Raw genomic sequence first — 22,226 nt, 5'->3', positions numbered from 1 at the left:
AAGGTCAGCCAGTCAGGCTGAGGGGTGAAATCTCCAGAATGCCCAGTTCAAAGGGGCAGCGGGGGCTGCTGTTGGGCCCCAGCCTTGAGCTTTGTCCATGAAACATAATTGTTTAAATGATCTGTAAGAAGAATTTATGGATCAACATAGCTTCTTAAAAAGATTAATTTTGTCACAGTTTAGAGCAGGTTTATAGAAGACCAAAATAAAAAGTGTGATTTGAGAATGAAAAGAAACTTTAAAAGAGCAAAATTAAAAGAGACTTTTCTTTATAAAGGACAATTATTAATTTTTTATGTCTGTAAAGAAGTTTATCTTTATAAAGACCTATAAACATTTTTCTTATTGATATACTAGCCCAATTTTCCAAAGACACACATAAATACAGTCATTGGAATATTTACTGTTAAAACCTCTTATGTAGTCTAACTTATGGAATATTCCTTACAAAATAAAATGATGGTTCACTTCCATGGTGCAAATACTGAAAAAGGTGATAAACCTTCCACTGCTAGGAAAACATGCCTCACAAATATTAATCATGGAAAATTTTAATTTTTGAAAAAAGCAATTTTCCATACTTAATACATGTTCATATATATATTTTTTTGGTTAGCCACTTTTCCTGTTGGTGTGTGCCTTTATTTATTCTTCACTAATATTGAAACAGGCAGATCTGTACCTCTCAGTCTTTAGCAAATAGCATTCATAAATCTGTACATATATACAAATATAGAGAAATATTTATATGAAACTGAATATTCATGATTTGAAATTTGAAAAACATTCTTAGGTGAAAAGCAGACTATTGATACTGACTTAACATCTCATTCAGTGTTCAATCTGAGATATAGGTCTATTTTACACAAGACTATGAAAAAGGCTAAGATAAGTAAGTCACTAATCTTACCACTTTATTAGGTTGAAGTGGAAAGGATTAACTTCTAATATCATGTAGAGAAATAAACAATCAAAGCACATAATTCAGGGCTTAAAAAATGGATTTATCTTAAATTGCTCATTAGCAGAACCCAAAGAAAGTTATTCCATGACTTATACTTAAAAGTAAAACACTCTTTTAAGTACACTGTAGGCCACTCAGAAAAGCTCTACTTTATGGAGTGCTTGTTTAAGCAGATCTTTTTGTACAAAATAAAGCATTAAACATATTATTATTCAACCATCTTTTTATTAATAAATCTGTCGGTCTATGTTTCTCTGATTGTGCATCCGGGGGAAGTCCTGGAGAGAAAGCGCTGTTTGCGGTGGCTCCCTCTGGGAGCCTCGGGGCTGAGGGCGGGAGATCTATTCCCTTTGTGTTACACTTTTCTATAATTGAATTTTTTACGTTGAGCATTACTGCTTTTATAAAATTTTTATGAAGATTAGATAAAAGGAGCAGGAGAGGGGAAGAAAAAAAGAATGAGGGATCTATTGAAGTGGGAAAAGCTGACTAATGCGACGTTGACGACCTGGTCCTTAAGAGGAAACAGGACACCTGTGAAAATATTGACAGCCTCTAAAAATGTTAGAAGTTCAACAGTCACCACAGGAGAAATAGTTTTGCTCATTATGCTTTCTCCAATGAATGAGTAATTGCCTAAAAATAAAACATGATGTCGTTCTATCAGTTTAGTGCCAATTGAGGGTTCTGATGGCCAATAGTATCTCATGAGCCTGATGCTGACTTCAGTTTGAAATTCACCTTTTGTTTAAAAAAAGAGGACTGATATTTCTGTCTGTGGGAAAATCTTTCAAATATTAAGGTCCCTGTTACCTATCTATAGGGTTTATTTGCTACAGTTAGAAACCTTTGGCTGTCAACCTTTGATGTTGCAAACATCTTGAGAATTCTAGATGGAACAGGGCTCTGAAGGTACTTGTCCCAGAAACCACTTGGGTCCTTGTGGACCAGCTTGGAGCAGTGCTGGTGTCTCTTCCTGCCTCCCAGATGCTGTGCTCCAGCACAGGATGACCCACGTTCAGTTATTTTCTGCCAAGAAAGCTCCTGGTGGATTATCTGAAACAAAGTTCAATCTACTGGTAATGGTGGATACACAAGACCGAATTAGACATTTTGATGGGATGTTTCACATACTTATGTACAGCACTTCCTAGAGCCAGAGGATCCTTGGATTTGAGGGAACTTAGTGGTCATAAAAATGGGGCCCAAAGCATGACACATGACACTAGAGTCTGTTTTCCACTTTGCTTGGCTCTTGGTGACAAGCTCTGTATCACAATGACCAAGTCTGTGAAGGTTAAAATCTTCTTGATTTCCACGTGACAATAGTCTTTGAAAACATGAATATGCAGCAAGAAAGCATTCATTCATACAGGTATATGGTAGAGTGTGTGTGTGTGCTCACGTTTGCATGTATGTATTCATAAATGGGGAGGAAGAGCAAGAAATGAAAAGGAGTGGTTTGTTTCCTTTTACAATTTAAGAAAAATGCCTAAGATAAAGAATTTCCTTTTCCTTTCATCCTCAGACTGCTGGAAAATGAAAAAAAAGAAAAGAAAAGCAAAAAACCATAAACTTCAAGCACTCAAGTTACTGTGCTAAAGGAAGGATTCCTATGTTGTCCTAAAGTTATATGGCCACAAGGTTTCTATATTTTATGTATGGTGGTACAATATTAACTCTAAGTAGGCTGTAAAAGTTAAAGAAGTGTATGACCATTTCTAGAGCAGTTATTAAAAGTGTAATGCAATGAGGTATTGAAAAAAGCCAGTAGGTGAATTAGAATGGAATTCTGAATGCTTCAAATAAACAGTGAGTACAGGTGAGGATAGTTTATTTAGATCCTTTGGGGGCAAGTAACGGAACTGAAATGAATGCTGAAAGAAACAAAAGCAGAAGAGAAACAAACCAGCAAATTAACAAGATGGAAATGTTGTCTAGAAAGTTAAAGAATACACTTGCAAAGTATTGATAAAAATTCGTCTGAAAGAACATGTGCATAAGATACCAAAATACCTTATCTAAATAAGAATTAGTACTTAAAAAAAAGAATTAGTACTGAATAAGTACTAAATAAGTACTAAACAGCTAGTACTTATATTTTCAAGGAAATACAACTATGAGCTCTGTAACCTAAAGAGTAAAGAATGAAATGGAAAGAGAATTAATAAATGAAGAAGAACAATTCTAGCATTTCAAGATGATTGACTTTATTAGACTTGATGTTGTCAAAAATAGAACTAGACATGAAAAGTAAAAGGATAGTGAAGAGATAAAATGGACAACACTGTCCCTACAAATTTGATAACCTGGATGAATTGGACTACTTCTTTGAAGAACACAACCTGCTAAAACTCACACAAAGAAATAGATGATCTGAAGAGGACCTGGTCTGTTAAAGAAAATAAGTAAAAATGTAATAATATTCCCAAACAGAAAGCACCAGGCCCAAATGGGTTCACTGGAGAATTCTACCAAACATTTAAGGAAGAAACAATAGCATTGTCTACAGTCTCTTTCAAAGGATTAGTGCAGAGGGGATACTTCCTAACTCATTCTATGAGTCCAGCATTACCCTGATACTAAAGTCAGACAAAGACATTGCAAGAAAACTACAGATCAATATCTCCCATGAACACAGATGCAAAAATTCTCAACAAAATATTAACAAATCAAATCCAAAAAAAGTATAAGAAGAATTATACACCATGACTAAGTGGCCTTTATTCCAGGAATGCAAAGCTGGTTTAATATTTGAAAATCAATTAATACAGTTCATCATATCAACAGACAAAAAAACAGACAAAAATCACATGATCATATCAATAAATGCAGAAAAATCATTTGACAAAGTCAAACTCATATAAATGTCTGCTGTACACATTAGAATATTTTTTAATCTCTAAAAGTAGTATATTGAGTTGAAGGATATGTACATTTTCATCTTTGAAAAATTGACATTTTATAAGTCAAATGTGGTCATATTTATTTGGCAATATCATGTAATTCAACCTACGTTCAAGTATTGCTTCCCATCAATGGTATATGCTTTTTTCTTTTTTTTTTTCACACCTTTGCTGATTCTGAGCTCTAGATTTTTCTGTTTTCTTATTACTTTCCAATATATCAATTTCTATCATTATCTTTATCTCCTGGCTTTCTTAATTATTTGAAAAAAAATGTGTGTGTTGTGAATACCTATTCATTCTGATGTAGATTATAAATATTTCCCTCCCAGTTTTCATGTGTCTTTTGATTTTGAGTATGATGATTTTGCAGAACTACTTACATTTCACATACTCAAATTTGGGCTTCTATTATTAATGAAATCTCTGCATGTTTAGAAAGGTTTTATATATCCCAGTGTTATGAAAATATATTCTTTTCTGGCACATTTATAATTTTATTTTTATTTAAATATTTGCCCAAATTGCAAATAAGTTAGGTAGAAGATGCTTCCTGCCTCCTGCCCCCCAGTCTAGCTGATTTTTGTGCCGGATCTTATTCAGTAACTCATTTTTCCTCTTACTGAAATGTTACATTCATAAGTTTCAATACTTTCATGGATTCTTGGTTGCAATTCTTGATTCTGTCTTGTTCTATTTCTTTGTTTATTTGTGCATCCACACCACTGGATTTAAATTATTTTCCCGCTCTCAACATCTGGCAGGGCAAATCTCACTACCTACTCTTCCCCCAACTCTTTATTTTTCTGGTTATTCCTTTATATTTAGTTTTGATGTTAAAAAATTAATTTTACCAAGTTTCTAAAAAGGAAAATGGTTAGATTGTTATTGTGATTGCATCAAATTCATTATTCAATGTGACGTATTGTAAGAGTTCCTCTTCCAGACAAAAGCCTGTCTCTACATCTACTTCAGACTCTTTTATGTCTCTCAAGAGAGTGGGTGAGGCCTTTCTAAGCAAAACAAAACAAGACCTAGAAACTATAAGGGAAAAGACTAATGGGTATGAGCACATGTAAATAAAAACAAAATTCGCCAAGTGAAAAAGTGCAGAAATTAAAAGACAACATCAAACTTGAAAAATATTTGCCACACACAGCAGAAAAAGAACACATCACTAAAATAAAGCCAGGGATTACAAATCTATCTCCAAAACTCAGTAGAGAAGTTGACAAAGAATACAGGCAATACATAGAGAAAGACAAGACTAAGCCACCTCTACCACCACCACCAAAGCCACATGTTGTTCACCCTACAACCGGGCAAAGAGTAAATTTTCTTATACCAGCCTGTGTGGCAAAATGAGAGGAAAGGGCTTCTCATACTTATATTTTGGCAGGAGAGCACACTTGTGCTTTGCTTTTGGAGAGTACTTCTGTGGCTTCTAACAAACAAAGGGCAGGTTCTTGGACCATACAGTTGCCCCTCTAAGAGTTCATCCCACACGCATGCTCTGCATGTTCAGTAAGTCACAAAAACAAGGGTGTGGTATGATCTGCAAAGGCAAAAGATGGAAATCCCTTAAATGCTGATCTGTAGGGGTTTGGTAATATGCATTATCATTCTTTCTTCTAATTAAGTACAACACAGTCTTGAAAAAGATTTGGTTCATATGTGCTGAAATGTATCATTACAGTAAAGGAAAACTAGATGCAAAAGAGTGGGTGCTGGATGCTCTCATTTGATGTGAAAAGAATATGAAAACATACACAGGGGTTTGAATATGCAAGGACAGTTTTGGAGGCACACAAACACTGACGGTGCAGTCACATCTTAAAAGGAGTTTGGGAGTCTGGTTTCTGAGGGAGATCTTCTTTCCTTCTTTCCCTCATGTCTTCTCTTCCCTTCCCTTCTCTTCTCTTCTCCTCACCTCCCCCCCTTCTCCTCTCCTCTCCTCTTCTCCCTTCCCTTCCCTTTTCTTCTCTTTTCTTCCTCCCTCCCTCCCTCCCTCCCTTCCTTCCTCTCTTTCTTTCACAGTATTTTTCTTAACACATACTTATCTTACTTTTTAATAAACAAAAGCAGATTAAATAAAACCTAAAAATGAAACAGAGATATGAATCAACAATATTTGGCAAAACAAATAGTATAGAATCTCTTTTTCAAAAATCAATTTTAATTTGCAAAGTTGGCCAAGTTATGAGTAGCTTTGTAAGAGTTTTAATTCAATCCCACCATGCTTTAAAACTTTGAGAACAGATACTTTGAAAACCAGATGCAAGGGGAACTGCATGTTAGGGATCACTTTCAACTGAAAAAAAGAAAGGAAGACTTAGGTTGATTGACTCTGGTGAAATGAACCTTTACGGAGAAAGTAAGAGTGACGTGGTGGTGGGGCAGGGAAGCAAGAGACAGTGACGGTGGACTTTGCTATCCTACAGAAGACACTTACTCAGCCTTTTCTTTCTCTTACTTCAGCCTTTTAGGGATATGTGTTTAAAAATGATTCTCTGTTCCCTTTCTGTACCTGAGTATTATTTTTGTTTTGTTTTGACCCTCTTTGGCATAAGGATTTTAATTATTGGGACACCTCAGTGGTTCAGTTGGTTAAGCGTCTAACTCTTGATTTCGCCTCAGGTCATGGTCTCACAGTTCGTGAGATTTGAGCCCCTCATTGGGATCCTCTCTCTCCCTCTCTCTATGCCTCTCTCTCTCTTGCTCTCCCTCAAAACAAATAAATAAAAATTAAAAAAAAGAATTTTAATTATTTACTCAGCCTTTGGTCTGATGAAGGTTAGAGTCAATTTCTTCTTACTAAGATCTTTCAAAATCCTGGCAGTGAGGCTGTCTGTGGGAGTCACACAGAAATGGGTTGTATTTTATGAACTGAGCGATTGCTCACACATCCTTTGTGAGTTCTGAGAGTGCCGAGAGCTTTTTAGAATAGTCTGGAGATAATACCCTGGCCTTGTCCATGCTTACTTTTGAAATAAAGCAGATGTGGAATAATTAGTTGTTGGTTCTGTGTTTTTGGAAGATGTGAGTAATATTTTTCCTGAAAGAGTGTACAAAGCAGATGCCTTTCACTAAGGCAGGGGAATGCCGTACCAGGACCACGCAGAGAGGCTTATGGGAATGGAGGGGAAGGAGACTGGGAAGGGCTGAACTGAGGAGGAGAAATTCACTAGGGGGGAAATGGTCACAGAATGGACGAGGGGAGGCAAATAGAGATAAGGAACTGGAAATTGACCCTCAACTTAGGCCCACCTAGGTTAAAAACACGTGTGTAAGAAAGTCCTGAGGTCTCTGTACTATCAGGGGTCTTGATAAGAGAGAAATGAGGATGTGTTCCACTCCTCTTTCTCTGCTAAATCTCTCCCTTTGGGGACATGGAGACCTGGCTTTCAGGTGAAGCTTCTCCACTCGCCAGGGATGAACCACCCTCTCAGAGTCCCCATTTCCTCTCAGTGAAACAAAATGTTCCACGCTAGCGTCACAAATTGTATGCCTGGCACATAGCAGTTCCTCAGGAAACACATATTCTCTTTACTTTTCGTGGATTCTTTTTGTCCTAAGCATCACTTGTGAGTCAGTGTAGCATTCAGTCTGCCATGTTTTGAACCCTTATCTTATTGAACAAATGTAACATTCTAATACCTCTGAGCATTAGACCTTGACTTTTTTTAAAGTTTATTTATTTATTTTTGAGAGAGAGAGAGAGAGAGAGAGAGAGAGAGAGAGAGAGAGAGAAGAGAGAAGGAGAATCCCAAGTAGGTTCCGTGTTGTCAACACAGAGTCCGTCTCACATACAGCGAGATCACAACTTGAGTTGAAATCAAGAGTCAGATGCTTAACCAACTGAACCACCCAGGTGCCCCATAGACCTTGACTTTAATACCAGAAACAGTGAACATTATTCTAGCAAGTTATGCCTTACACCGGCTTCTAGAGCCTTCTTTCATAAGCATCCTGTGACACTGCTAAGCTAGGATGAATATGGTCTCCAACAGACAAATGCAGAAATGGAGGCTGAGGTGTGGGTGACAGGCAAAATCAGTGAGTGATGGGCCCAGCCAAACATCAGCCAGCGTCCTCTGATGCTTACGTAAGCTGGTAACAGTGACTTAGGTCATGAAACATCAAAATCACGTGGTTCTCCTTTTTTCAAATGTTCTTCCTATTTGTCTGGAAGGACAAAGTCGGAATAGGTGGAAACCTATTCATTTTCATTGCAAGACTTTCCTATTTCAGGGATATTTTCCGACACCAGTGCGAGGTGTGTGTATATGTATGTGTGTGTGTGTGTGTGTGTGTGTGTGTGTGTGTGTGTGTGTGCGTGCATGCATGTGTGTTGTGTATTGGCCCTATGTGTAATCTGAATGTTTTGGCATTTTTGTAGGAGACCCTTTGGAGCTCTGGAATGCCTGTGTAACAATTCCTCCTCAGCATGAGGAGCAATGTGAGTAACAGCAGTGACCATGCTTTTTGTTCTTAAGGGAGAGTGAGGGGCTATGGGCCTCTTCACAGAAGATAGATTTTGCAGACTGCAACAGAGGAAAGGAAAGGGATGTGGATGTTTGTAGGTGCTGTGGGAGAAGTCTCTTTTTTCCTAGAAATTATTTATGCTTCCCTTTATAATGCTTCTGGAAGAATAGAAAGAAAAAAAAACCCCATTTCCTGCATGAGATAAGAGAGTTTTGATTGGGTGTCTCTGTGGAGCCAGTCCCAAATGATATGAGAATTGTCCTTGGATGTCACTGTTGACCCATCAGTTCAGTCCTAGTAAAAGTAATAAAAGGGGCCAGAGGCTCCTCACCCCATTTGGAGTGCTTGCCGGCTCACCTTGCTGAGGCTCAGTTTTGGTGGCAGCCCCCTACCCCCCATCTATCATTTGCCCAGTAGAGGAGGCAGGCTAATTTGGCTCTGGACCACTCAAGGTGATGTCCAGGTGTTCCTTGTCACTCATTTTGGCGATAGCAAAGCCCCTCTGTCCTGACATTTCCATCTCCCTGTGATGAAAAGAATCAAGATGAGGTCTGGGCCACAGCAGAGTTTTCCCACATTGGAAAGCTCCTGAACCACCATGAGCATGCTTTCTTGGAACCAGAAGACCTGGATGGCCGCTGGGTTTCTGGCAAAGGGCTCTAAACTCTCTGGTGCCAGAACTGTGGCTGGTGACAATGATGGCGACATATGGTGAGTGAGAAGCTTCTGTCTCGGGTAAGGTGGAAATGGGCACAACTGAAGGAGTTTGCCAGTTGGGACATGAACAGAGAATCGACAGTCCAGATGCTGGAGTGCAGAAGCTGAGAGCCTGGGAGGCCGGCCTGCTGGGGGCCCCACAGGAGAGGTTTCACAGGGGAGGCTTATGCCACAGAGAGGATTGTTTCTCCAGAACTCAGAAATAAAATGGCCTGTGCTAAGTTTTCAGGTAGCACTTATCACAGAGTTTATAATGGATTAAAGTCGCACCATGGGATGGCATGGGTCTAGGCTCAAAGGGTAGGTTTAGAAAGCCCAGCCCTCCTGCCCAGGTCACCATGTGGTGGGGGAGTCGCTAGGTCTATAGTCAGTGGCCACAGCAGGGCCAAGGGAGAGGGTGGTCTCAGGTTTAAGAGGGGACCACAGAAGTGAGCCAACTATGTTTGGGCTCTTCTCTCTGGAGCTGGCCACCCCACTGGTGGCTTCGGTTTCAGGGGCCCAGAAAGAGGGTGTGGCAGGAAGCACAGCAGAGAGGGTCACTGAGGGCACAGCTCCCTCTGTTGGTGTCCGTAAATCTGTGGAGGAGGCTGAGGTAAGGCCATTTACGAGAGGCACCTTGAAGTTAAAAACAATTTCACAGAGATTATAGGTAATTTATAGGCAGGGAAAGTGAGTTGGAGAAGTCACCAAAGAGTAGATTAATGATTCCATTATGAAATAACTTAGGTTTAGCTGTCTGGAAATCGGCGTTCTTCTCTTAAAAAAAAATGACAGCTGGCCTTTTCTGTAAACATCACTGCCTCTGAGCTTTTCCTCTGAAGCCGGAGTTATTTGGCGCACCGTGAGCCTGTAAAATGTATGGAGAGGCTCTGTGGTTCATCATGGAACTTCCAGAAGCAGTCATTTATTTCTTTCCATTGGTTGTGACATTCCATAACTAAGGGATTAGTGGATGCTTTAATACTTTTGGTCTTTCTAAAACCATGAGAGGAATTCTTCCCAGATTCTGAAAGATGTCCCAGAATGAGCTAGAAGGAAGATTTCACTTAGACTTGATGAGGCTTCACAGAAAGAAGGATCGTTAGCGAGGGTCATACATCACATAAATTGGACACTGCAGAAGTATCTCATTCAGCATGAAGAATGAGTTGGATGTGGGGACTCTGAGCAAGTCAAGGAGGGATGATTTGTTCTTCCTGGGAGCTGCTTCACCTTCAAAGGCCTTCTATCAATGAACCAGTCATTCCTCCAGACGTGGTAGCCTAGCAAAATGGTTTTTTTGCATGTCAGTTTTCATTGAAATTCCACACTTTGCAGGAGAGGATTCTAGGTGATAGTGAATTAAATCCTTTATCTCGAGAATCTCACCATCTATGCAAAGAAATGGGGTGAGGAAAAAGGACATCTGGGGAAGCACACACAGCTAGGTGTTTATCCACGTGCTCTAACTATGAGTGCAATTTGAGTGGAGAGACCGGTGACATTCCTGTGACCTGGGGTCACCAGGCACAATTACTTGGACTTGATTCAGACCTTGGAGATCGTGTTGACTTCAGCTGGACCAAGAGGAAGAATCACCTTCTCTGAGAAATTGTGTTCCAGGGACTCAGTGGGGCTGCTTTTGTCCCCACTTTCTAGCCCCTCCAGCCCAGGGGCACAGCACCACTGGGAGTTGCTAGTGACCAATGTCTCTCAGGGCCCTGCCATATCAAAGCCTCCTGAGTCAGTTCAAGAGATGAAAGTGATACCACTCAGGCCGGCTCTGCCTTTTTCTGCAGCACAGAGCTGGACGACTCACTGTAAACCCAGCAGTCTCTGTTGTAAAGAAGTTGCTGACTTTCTGATAAGTCTTGGGATTAACACTAGCAGGGGATACTATTTGCCTCATTTACTCTGACTAGGAGCTAGACTCTCTAAGCTTTTTTTTGTTTTTTTGTTTTTACTGTTGTCCTATCGCTTAGAGTTTTATAGTTGCATACGGAACTCACCCAAACTTCCTAGGAGTCTTTGCTTTCTATGAAACCAGAAACATCCTAGAGAAAAGCAGAGAGCTAGAAAACCCTTCTTCCATGCTGAATATTAGAGGATAATTTTTTCCCTGGACAATTTTCTCAAGGAAACAAAGAAAAGCAAGCGAACTGGGCACTGTGGGTCTGTAACCTGGCAGGAGGAGGAATAGCTGAGGTGCCCAGCGTTCTGAGGTTTGTAGATGCATCCAGTAAAGGGCTATAGATAAGAAGAGAATGGAGGAGATCCCTGGGAGCAGCATGGGGTTTGCAAAGACTTGCAAGAATAGGACTAAGGGCGGTGAGACTATTGTGGTGGGTGATAGGCTGGCCCAGCAGCCCCGCAACAGATAAATGTCACTTCAGCACAGAAAAGAGACCGGACGTCCTGCCCAAGAACCTCTACTGCGCCTTTAACTCCTAGTGGGCCTGGAGGGCTGTAGCTAGCTCTCTCCTCCTCCCACCTTAACTGCCTTGCACCACACACGAAGGCGCCAAGGACCCCAGCTTCTGAGAGGCTGAGTCTGGGGAGGGGCTGAGCCTGGCCCGAGACCAGCAGGGGGAGCAGGTGGCACAGCGGTAGGATGGGGTGGGACTGGCAGCCCACAGCAGTCTCAGGAGCACTGTTGCCATCCCACCAGCGCCCTCCTGTGGCAGTTTTAAATTATGGCCCCCAATTCAGTGACATTTCTCCCATTAAGAGGCGGGTCTTTGAGCCCTCACCTTGATGTGGGTGGGTTTTGACTCTTTCCACCAACGTGGCAGAAGGGGAGCTGTGTCACCTTTGAGGCTGGGTCACAAAAGCCTTCCACTTGGTTCTCTTGGGATGCTTGTTCTCAGGACATTCCCTCTGGAACAAAGCTGTCCTGAAGTGAGAGGCCACACGGAGAGGCCTTATGCCTCTGGTGCTGCAGTTGATAGACATTGCTGAGCTCAGCCCTTGGGTCATCCCAGTCCAGATGCCAGATGTGTAAATGGAGAAGCCTCAGTAGAGACAGGCCATTCCCATTGGTTCCTGCCTGTGCTCCTGAGCCACAGAATCCGACAACATAACAAAATAGTGGTCACGTGACGTCCCTGGGTATGGGGACATCTGTCACATAGCAGTAGATAACTCACACACAGTCCAGACATTTTGGTTACTTCACACCTACACCGTGCACCTCGTCTGCTTGTGAATGATGAGCTAGACCACTGTTCTACTCACTTGAAGGGAAAAGAAAGGAAAAAGAAAATGCACTGTGTAGTCAGGGAGGAGATTCGGGGGCATGATGGAAAGTAGGTATTACCTTGGTAATTAGAAGCCGATCAAGTAGATTAGAAAAGAAAAGAAAATTTGAGGGGGAAAAGCACCATGGTTATTGTCAGGAAAACACAGGAAGCCAAGAATAAAATGCATAAAAAATAAATGCTATGACCCCCTGGCTTTAAAATTGGAAACAAAATTCTCTACAAAACCTAAGCTAATTTTAGCCTTCTCTCTGCCATGGGACATCTGTGTGTAACCATGAATGCAAGAAAATATTTCCCCACATGCACAGCCCAGAAGGTGTTCCCTCTACAAATCCTCCCTGAAGTCTGGAGCAGTCAAGGGGGGCATCCGGGGAGTTCCAGGGTGCAAGACTCACAGCGATGCAAGAATGATGGGAATCTTCCCGGGGTCTCCCGTGGCCCCTCCCCCCCCAAGGCTGCTCATTTTACCTCCTCAATGTCTCTTTTCTCCATCTCTTCCCACCTTCATGCCCTCTCCCCTCTTCTACTCCTCTGACTGAAAAGAAGAGGAACACAGAAGCCTGGTCACATCGCTCTGCAGCCTAGAATGCCTCCCGGCCCCCTTTCTGGTCAGTGGTACTCCCCTCCTCTGGGTTCATCCCCAGGCTGGCTCTGCAGAGGATTGCCCTCTGTGGTTTCCTGTCCTCTCCTTGTGCAGTGGCTGTGTCCCCAGGGAGACCTCCCCATCACATGCAGTCCATGCAGCCACTGTCCCAGCAGCCAGTGTGTTTTGGGGCACTGGCACAGGTGGTTGTGCCTCTGAGGTCACAGTTGTCCTCCTGGATGCGCCCGAGCACCGGAGGGCAGCACGTCTGCCTAGCATCCCAGCCTGCATCGCCGCCCCTCTGCGGGCAGGCAGTGCGTGTTCAGCCACTGTTGGTCGAAGAAACAAATAATGAGCTTCAGCTTCAGTTGAAATGGTCTGCCACGTTCCCCTCTTCCTGCTCGATCACAGGTGTCTCCAGGTTAGTCGGGTCTCTTGTCAGCTTTTGTGAGTTGTTTGCATATTACGGGCCCTGAGCAGGGTAAGCGTGCACTGATGCTATGGAATGAGGCAGACTCAGTTCTGGCTGGCAGTTTGGGAATGAGCAGAAGGTCACATCTTGACCTTGTCCTGCAATTAGAGGGCCACCGTCTGCCTGAAGTTTTCCCAGGCTTCCCAGGCAGGGACAGATTGCTTTCTGCTCCCTTGGGGCTTTGTAAAAAACTGTAGTATAATACTGCTCACCACATTGTATTTTACTGTTAGCTTATGTCTCATTTCACCTGAGCTGGGAGCATTTTAAGGGACCAGAATTGTGTTTGATCCATCATGTGCACAACAGCATGAGGTAGCCGGGAGGGATGGATAAATGCTATGGAATGAGGGATGAGATCAGGATGTGAGAGGTGCCACAGGGAGTGGGAACCAAAGCAGGCCATACCTGGCCCAGCCTGCCTGGCCAAAGGCCTGCTCACCTGTTCACGTCCAGGTTTTTGTCTGGGTTACCTTGGGAAGCTCCTTTGAACTCTGGGCTTTGAAGACACGACCCTTCCCTCCTAGGTATCGCACAGAGAGAAACTAACAAAAGTTGGGAGAAGCGGGGTGTTGGGGAGCCATCCAGAGGAGCATGTGGGGCTGGTTTGTTTCAGGGGACACTGGCTAACCTGTCCCGCCTGCCTTGGAAGGGAGGGGACATGTGTGGCAGCAGAGCCCACATTTAACCTTCAGAGGAGCCCCCCCGCCCCCCTCAGCACCAGAGTCCCAGCGCATGGTGCTTCCTTCCCCGTCAGTGTGCACACGGTGGGAGTCAGACGGCGAGGACAGCCCTGAGAAGACGCCCCAGTGGGAGTTTCGCTCTTCCCCTTGTCAAATGACAGATGGAATGTCTCCAACTTCCTCTTACTCAAGCAGTTTGCATCTTTCAGGATTAGAAGCAATATCCTTGTGGGTTTTTTGTTTGTTTTTTGTTTTTTGTTTTCTGCATCTGCCTTTGTGCCTTTGGGTACAGATGCTAAGACACGAATCTACTTGTGCTTGGGAAAGATTTATCCAAAGGGAAAATAGGTCCCATTACTTCCAAAATTGATGAATTGGGACTAAAACCATGGAGCTGCTCCCCTGAAAGTGAGAAAGCATGGGTTCTACAGCCAGCCTGCCTCGGTTCAAACCTCAGCTCTGCCGCCTAGCAGCTGCGTTACCTTGGGCAATTACTTAACCTCTCTGTGCTTCAGCACTCTCATTGGTAAAAAGTGACCTAATAGTATCTAGTTCCTAGGCTTGTTTCAATGATGAGAACTGGACCCAATCACCATTATATAGAAGTTAGCTTTTATTTTTATTGCTTATTTTATTTGATGCCGAATCCAAATGATTTGGTATGGATGAAAGCAGGGGAGTGCAACTTAGAGGGGGTTGAGAGGAAAATAATTTAATGATAAATCCAGGCAAAAAGCCTGTATATAAAATTAAACATGAAAAAAATGCCTGGCTAATAAAAACAGAGTACTGTTTCTGGCAGAAGCATTATTTTCCATTGTAAATACTATGGTTATTAAGTCCTTGTGTGATTTTTGGCATCTTCTCATTTTTTTGGAGGATATTTTCAATAATTTTGTTTCAGTCTGACTACCCTTACATGACTTCATAATGCTATTTGGGGGAAATTATGGGAGCTGAGAGGCCCTAATAGAGAATATTAAAAGCATAGTCTCTGAGCGTTTTAACAATGCTGTCGTTGGTGTTTTCAAAATGCTGTTTCTGGTGTGTTTTTGCTACATACACAAGTTGTGACGTTTTCTGAGGAATGTATTATATTTTATAATGTTATAAGGAAAGAGTGACAGATTTGGATTCTATTACAAATATATTGACATTATATTATATTTGTATTTTCTTTTTGTAATTGTATTCAGTCTTCAATGACAAAGAGCTTTTAGTACACGATGAGAATATCTTGTATATTTGGAACCACTTAGAGAAACTGTGACATAAGCATAGAACATTATTTCTATGATTTTATTTAAAAGGATCTAGGATCACTCTGGATGCTCTTGACAGATTGTGGAAGAAAGAATTAAGGTTAACATGTGAGACTGAAAATTCACCTCATTATAAAATTTGGCTACATTTACCTGCTTTTGCTAAAAAAGCTCAAATTAAATAGATAAAGGATTCCAGATACTTAAGCAATTGACATTATGTGTGCAAAAGCGAACTTTTGTAACTGAATTAAATTGGTTTAGTCATGTTTTTGGAACTGTGTGGACACATCCCCTGATTCATATCCTACTCGCAAAGCAATTTTATTTTATTAAAAACTTTTTTAAGTTTATTCACTTATTTTGAGACAGAGAGAGAGAGGGCAGTAGAGGCAGAGAAAATCCCAATCAGGCTCTGCGCGGTCAGCTGGTCAGCGCAGAGCCTGACTGAAGGCTTGAACCCATGAAGCGTGAGATCACAGCCTGAGCCAAGATCAAGAGTCTAAGGCTTAACTGACTGAGCGACCCAAGTACCCCCTAACCACCCCACCCCCAGCATAAAGCAACTTTAAAGGGCAACAGGACCAACAACATTTCTTCTCAAACAAGCACCATCCTGAAAGTTTTGTTGCAAATGCCATTGTATATCTATTTTTCACCAATCTGTTCTGGTTCATTTGCTTCAAAAGAAACATTTTAATTTGTTTTGTTTTGTTTTGATGGCTTTCTACCTGCCACAAAACAGCCTTCTAGTACCTTTACCCATGGCTGGCTTTTCTACATAAATAAGAATAGTCTTAAATTATTGGGCAATGTTCATCTCATCCTGCCAATTCAGAGACTTCGCTTGGGATGTTGTCCAGGAGGTTATGGGAAGAAACTTGTTTTGAAGCTGATTTAACATCTCATGGTTTCCTTTTTATTATGTAACACATTAAAAGGGCTGAGACCCTTGTGGTTCTGTCCCAGAGCAGTGTTGTGGTCAAGTGAACACAGTCCAGCTACCAATAGTTATTTCAAAATAATTCAAGTTCTTATATTTCTCAGAGAAGAAGGAGGAGGAGGAGCAGGAGGACAGAGGGGAAGATGGGAAGGAGGGGAGGGAGGAGGAGAAGTCACAGAGCTGGAAATGTTGCTTTGGATCCCCTTCTGTTTCTCAGGTTGCCTCCATGGGTTAGCTGTTTGATAGCCCCTCTGTAACCTCACCCTACTCCAGCCTCTCCACAATGCCTTTTTCTTCCCCGAGCATTAGTAAAGTCGTGAGAAATCTGCCTGGCAAAGAAGCAACTTCTTGGAGGAGAGGGCTGAGAGCATCTGAGAGCCGAGTGGGAAGAGGCAGATACCTCCTTGGAGAGCAGGTGCAGAGAAGGCAGGGATGGACGTTTGCTCATTTGAGAGAACATTCTGTTCTAGACACCCTTGAAGCTCTGGATTTCACTTTTTCTCCTTCTAAAAATGTCGTACTTATCAACAACTGCAGAGAGCCCTTTCCAGAACATTAGAGGGCCCTGGGCTGTTTCCATGGAATGCTTTCTTAGTAACAGGAAACCAGCACAGCCGGGTCATACTCTTCAGGAACATTCACGACCGCATATCACTCATGTTTTTCCTCACGGAGATGCTTCCCCTTGGTAATATTTATAGATGATCCTTACAGGCAATGTAAAAGGAATTTCCCTGTTGCTTTCTAGTTGTATACTATAGGCTGTATACAGCTGCTGGGGGGTTCACCTACTTTGTGAGAAAGGAAAGGAAAAAAGAGAATATTACTGTGATATTGACAAAAAAAAAGAAACAAAATTCTGGGGTTTAGAAAGCAGCAAGGGAGGAGAAATGGCAACAGCCTGTATCATAAACCTGTGTTCAGTGGAGTGGGGGGGGGTCTCTACCCGGCCTCGGTTCTCAAAGCATTCGTTTCTCTAGTGCAGTGTGTCTGGGTCAGGGCGTGGCATCAGCACTTCCTGTCCAGGTGGCCATGCTGGACGCAGAGGAAAGTTCTTTGGAAACCAGTGTGCAGAACCAGTTTATAGAACCGTAAATTTATACATTTGTTTCCTGGCTCTTTCCACAGAGCACATGTGAGATATACAAAGCGCACTGTGCACAGGTCCATGGTTCTGGTTACCGTCGGTGAGTGTCTCCTTCCCCAGAGCTTGGGTGACCTGCCCCAAGCATGGCTATTCTCCTCTTTCATGTGATGTAGTCCTGACAGCTAAGTAACCTTAATGTCCGTGTTTCTCAGATGAACAAACGGAGGCACAGAGAGATTTATATCCTTTGCCCAAGGTGACACAATTTGGAGTGGAATCCAAATCCAGGAATCTGGCACGCATGCCTGGACTCTGACCACTTGGCCCCATCGGAGTAAAACAAACCCGGGGCCAGCCCTGTGCGGAGCCGCGTGAAGACGCCACTGTAGCCGGCAGTCTCCTGGGCAATCAGCGTGATTGGCCAGCGCTGCAGTGTCACCATAGCGCTCTCACTAAGAGGCTGCTTGAATGTGGCCCATTAAATGCATCTTCTTAGACCTCTTTTGCCAACTCTATGCTTTTATGTGCCCCTTCTAATTTCGGCAAACATCTGGAAGCTCTCGATTACTCCAGCAGTTTTCATCCTGAAGTGCTGCCTGAGCGCTGCAGTGTGTCCCTGAGGCCAGCTCTGCCTTCAGGACTTTGGGACCAAACAGTAGCAGGGCTGGGGACTGCAGATAAGGGTTTGTTGTAAGTGACTACTGTGGTTTAGTTGCATTTTCTAGTAAAACAACTAACTGCAAAAGAGTTCAATTGGATGATTAAAAAATTCACAAATATATGACTTTACCTTCTCACTAGAAATATTCTTTCCCCAAGGATACTAAGTTGATTCTGTAAAATGTGGCAAATATTACCTACCTTGCAAGTTGTTTTTTGTTCTCTCTCTCTCTCTCTCTCTCTCTCTCTCTCTCTCTCGGATTAGAATTAGTATATGTGAAGTGCTTAGTGTAGTACCTGGCAGAGAGTTGATACTCAAAATAATAGCTACTGTGAAAAGTACATAATTTATGTGGCACACATCCCCTCATTCCGTCTGCCTTGTAAGCATCCTGTTGAGCAGTTGGTCATTCCTCACTTGAAAATAGGTTATAAATAATTTTGATTCATACACACCATAATATACCTTAAAATTCTAGAATTTAAGTAAAAGGTTGGTGTTCTCATATGTCTTCATACAAATATCACCCTTTGAATTTCCAAATCAAAGAAGGAAAACAAGGTTCTTCTTGCGTGGGTCCACGAGACTTTCCCCAGAGAAGAGATCACCTCCTAACTCATCTCACACCTATTAGCTTCTAGACATTCCATTGTTCCACTCTCTTTGCCCAACGTTTGCTCTTTGTCCAGATACTGGAAGCTCAGCCGCATCCCAACCTCGGTCCCATTGGGAAAAGGTACTGTTCCCATCTCTCCCTCCCAGAATTGCTTCCACTTTCCTTCCCTTTAAATCCTCCCAACGGACTAAGCATTTACTCACCGAATAATAAAATGCTCTTTCACATCGCCCTCAGTTAAACCCTGGCCAATTATTCCTTAGAAGTGACCAGTTTAATCATCTAAGGACAAACACATGAGAAATAGGATTGCTGGAAATAGCCATTTGTAATTCTTATTTCAAATGCAAACCAGTGTTTGGAATGTGGTGTCAAATTGTTGTAATCAGGTCAGATCCCTAGTGCTATTGCCTGAGATAATATTTTTCCTAGTATTTGCCTAAGAATGAAAGACTTTCCAGTTAAAGGAGTCAGACTTCCTCTCCATACTTTTGAACAGAGGAAGGAAAAAAGGAAGGAAAGAAAGAATGAAGAACGGAAAAGGGAAGGAGAGGAAGGGAAGTGAAGGAAAATGAAAGAAGGAAGGAGGGAGGAAGGAAGGAGGGAAGCAGGGAAGAAAGGAAGGAAAAAAGGTGTTCTATGGCAAAACCCAGTGATGTGATTCCCAGTTTTGGGAATATGGGTGACTAGATATCTAGAAAAACCATATAGTACAGAACATCAAAAATGCTGGATAAAATGTTGAAAAACATTTTTTTTTTTTAAAAATTTGAGGAGTGGGGGAAGAGAATCTTAAGCAGGCTCCACACTGGCAGCACGGAGCCTGGCGTGCAGGGCTCAACTCACAAACCGAGATCATGAATGAACTGAAACCAAGAATCAGACTCTTTTTTTTTTTTTCAAGAGTCGGACTCTTAACTGACTGAGACACCCAGGTGTCCCCCAATTAGTAATATTTAAAAGAGAACAAAATAAAACTAAAATACTGTCACATAAGAGCAAATAAGCTGGGAATGGAGGGAGCAGATTTTACACATTCTAAGGGTTCTTTAATGATTTGGGAGAAAGGTAAAAGTACTGCTATAATCTAAACTGTTTTCAGTTAGAGTTATCTGTAAAAATGTAAAGAATAACCCTTTAGAAGTATAGAAATGAAGTACAGAATTTCCAAGTCAGTATATGAAGAAATAAAATAAGAAATTAAAAACAAAACTCCAAACCCCTACTAATCCAAAAAAAGGAAAATAAATTAAAGAAAAAAATAGAAAAAGAAAGCCAAATAAAAAGCACAAGCATAATATGGTAGAAATAAGTAAAAAATCCATAATTGCAATAAAGTGATATCTTATTTATTTAAAAATACATATTAGACTAGAAAAATAAAATCTAGCCATAAAGTGTTTATGAGATCCATCTAAGACATAAAGGCACTGACAAGAATGGAAAAATATACCAGTTATTTACTAACTAAAGAGATCTGGCAGTACCAGAAGAAAGATTTTAAGGAAAAAAGCATTCCTAGAGAAACAGAGGATGACTACTGATAAAACATTCCACCTCTAGGAAGGTATATTAAACCTGGGTCCACCTAACAAATTATTATTATACCGAGCATATTCTGAATAATTAATAATATTAAAATAATTTAATTTAGTCTAATTAAATCAGAAAACAAACCACAAAAGATATTTAATAAAAATCATATCTGTTTGGTAGTTCAAAAACATACTTCTAAATAATCATGGGACAAAAAAGAAATGATAATTGAAATTCTTTAGGACTGAAAAATAAGATACTATATACCAAAACTTGCTTGTTTTAGCTAAACTAATATTAGAGAGAAACTTATAGCTTTAAATGTTTACATTAAAATGAAAAGGGTAAAAACACAGACATTTTATACAATAGAATCCAATAAATACTAAGGAATAGAATTAATGGAGTAAAAAACAAAGATATAATAGATCAGATGAATAACATTAAATTTATTTTTTTGAAAAGTCTAAAAAATGACAAAATTTTGGTAAGATAGAATAAGAAAAAAGAGAATGCATTAACAGAATCAACCGGGAATGAAAGAAGACATAATTACAAATAGAACCAAGATTTATAAGACACTAAAATGGAATAGAATGAACACTTTACAATAATATATCTGAAATCAGTGGAAATATTTACAGAAAATATAAATGACCCAAACTGACTCAAGATAATATAGTAAATGCGAATCAATCTATGTTCATGAAAGATATGAATTCTTTTTTTGTGTGTGTTATACAAATTATCGAACTTTTAACCTTTAACTATTCTGTTTATTTATTTACCCCTTTTTTAAAATTTAATTTTTTGTTAAAATGCAGTGCAATATTGGTTTCAGGAGTAGAATTCAGTGATTCATCACTTATACACATCCCCCAGTGCTCCTCACAAGTGCCTTCCTTAGGGCCCCTCATCCATCTAGCCACCGCCTCCCTCCATCAACCCTCGGTTTGTTCTCTGTCATTAAGAATCTCTTGTGGTTTGTTTCCGTCTCTTCTCTTTTTTCCCCCTTATCATATGTTCATCTGTTTTGTTTATTAAATTCCACATATGAGTGAAATCAGATGGTGTTTGTCTTTTTCTGATTGACTTTTTTTTGCTTTGCTTAGCATAATATATTCTAGTTCCATAAATATCAATGTAAATGGCAAGATTTCATTCTTTTTGATGGCTGAGTAATATTTCACTCTGTGTGTGTGTGTGTGTGTGTGTGTGTGTGTGTGTGTGTGTGTAACGTCTTTTTTTTATCCATTCATCAGTCAATGGACATTTGGATTCTCTCTATAGTTAGGCTATTGTTGATAATGCTGCTGTAAACATTGGGGTGCATGTACCCCTTTGAATCTGTATTTTGTTTCTTTTGGGTAAATACCTAATAGTGTAATTGCTGGATCACAGGCTAGTTTTATTTTTAGTTTCTTGAGGAACCTCCTAAGTGGCTGCAGCAGTTTGCATTCCCACCAACAGTGCAAGAGTGTTCTCCTTTCTTTGCATTCTTGCCAACCCCTGTGTTTCTTGTGTGGTTAATTTTATCTATAATATTATTTTAATGTTTATTTATTTTTGAGCGAGAGAGAGAGAGAGAGAGAGCGAGCACGAGCAGGGGAGGGGTAGAGAGAGAGAGAGAGAGAGAGCGAGAGAGAGAGAGAGAGAGAGAGAGACACAGAATCCGAAACAGGCTCCAGGGTTTTTTTGGGTGTTGAGTTTGATAACTTCATAGATTTGGAAAGTAACCCTTTATCCAATATGTTGTTTGCAAATATCTTCTCCCATTCCATGGACTGCCTTTCAGTTTTGTTGATTGTTTCCTTGCTGTGCAGAAGCTTTTTATCTTGATAAGCCCTGACAGTTCACATTTGCTTTTGTTTCCCTTGCCTTTGGCGACGTGTCTAATAAGAAGTTGCTCTTGCTGAGGACAAAGAGATTGCTGCTTGTGTTCTCTTCTAGGTTTTTGATGATTTCCTGTCTCATATTTAGGTCTTTAATACATTTAAAATTTATTTGTGTGTGTCGTTTAAGAAAATGGTCCAGTTTTATTCTTCTGCACGTTGCTGTCCAGTTTTCCCAGC

The 22,226-nt window shown here is 41.0% G+C and overlaps 1 long non-coding RNA gene across 1 annotated transcript; it reads left to right on the top strand.

Annotated features, from left to right (window-relative positions):
* The first annotated feature begins 8,296 nt into the window (after positions 1 to 8,296).
* On the top strand, positions 8,297 to 17,843 carry LOC115285663. Its single transcript, XR_003905635.1, has 3 exons — positions 8,297 to 8,329; positions 17,383 to 17,441; positions 17,554 to 17,843. It is a non-coding gene; the product is annotated as an uncharacterized LOC115285663 (long non-coding RNA).
* Positions 17,844 to 22,226: the final 4,383 nt, after the last annotated feature.

Source organism: Suricata suricatta, chromosome 2 (assembly GCF_006229205.1).
Source record: "Suricata suricatta isolate VVHF042 chromosome 2, meerkat_22Aug2017_6uvM2_HiC, whole genome shotgun sequence".
In the NCBI taxonomy this organism is placed as follows: Eukaryota; Metazoa; Chordata; class Mammalia; order Carnivora; family Herpestidae; genus Suricata; species Suricata suricatta.
The sequence above is the reverse complement of the archived record's forward strand: the minus strand, read 5'-3'. Positions and strand labels throughout refer to the sequence as shown.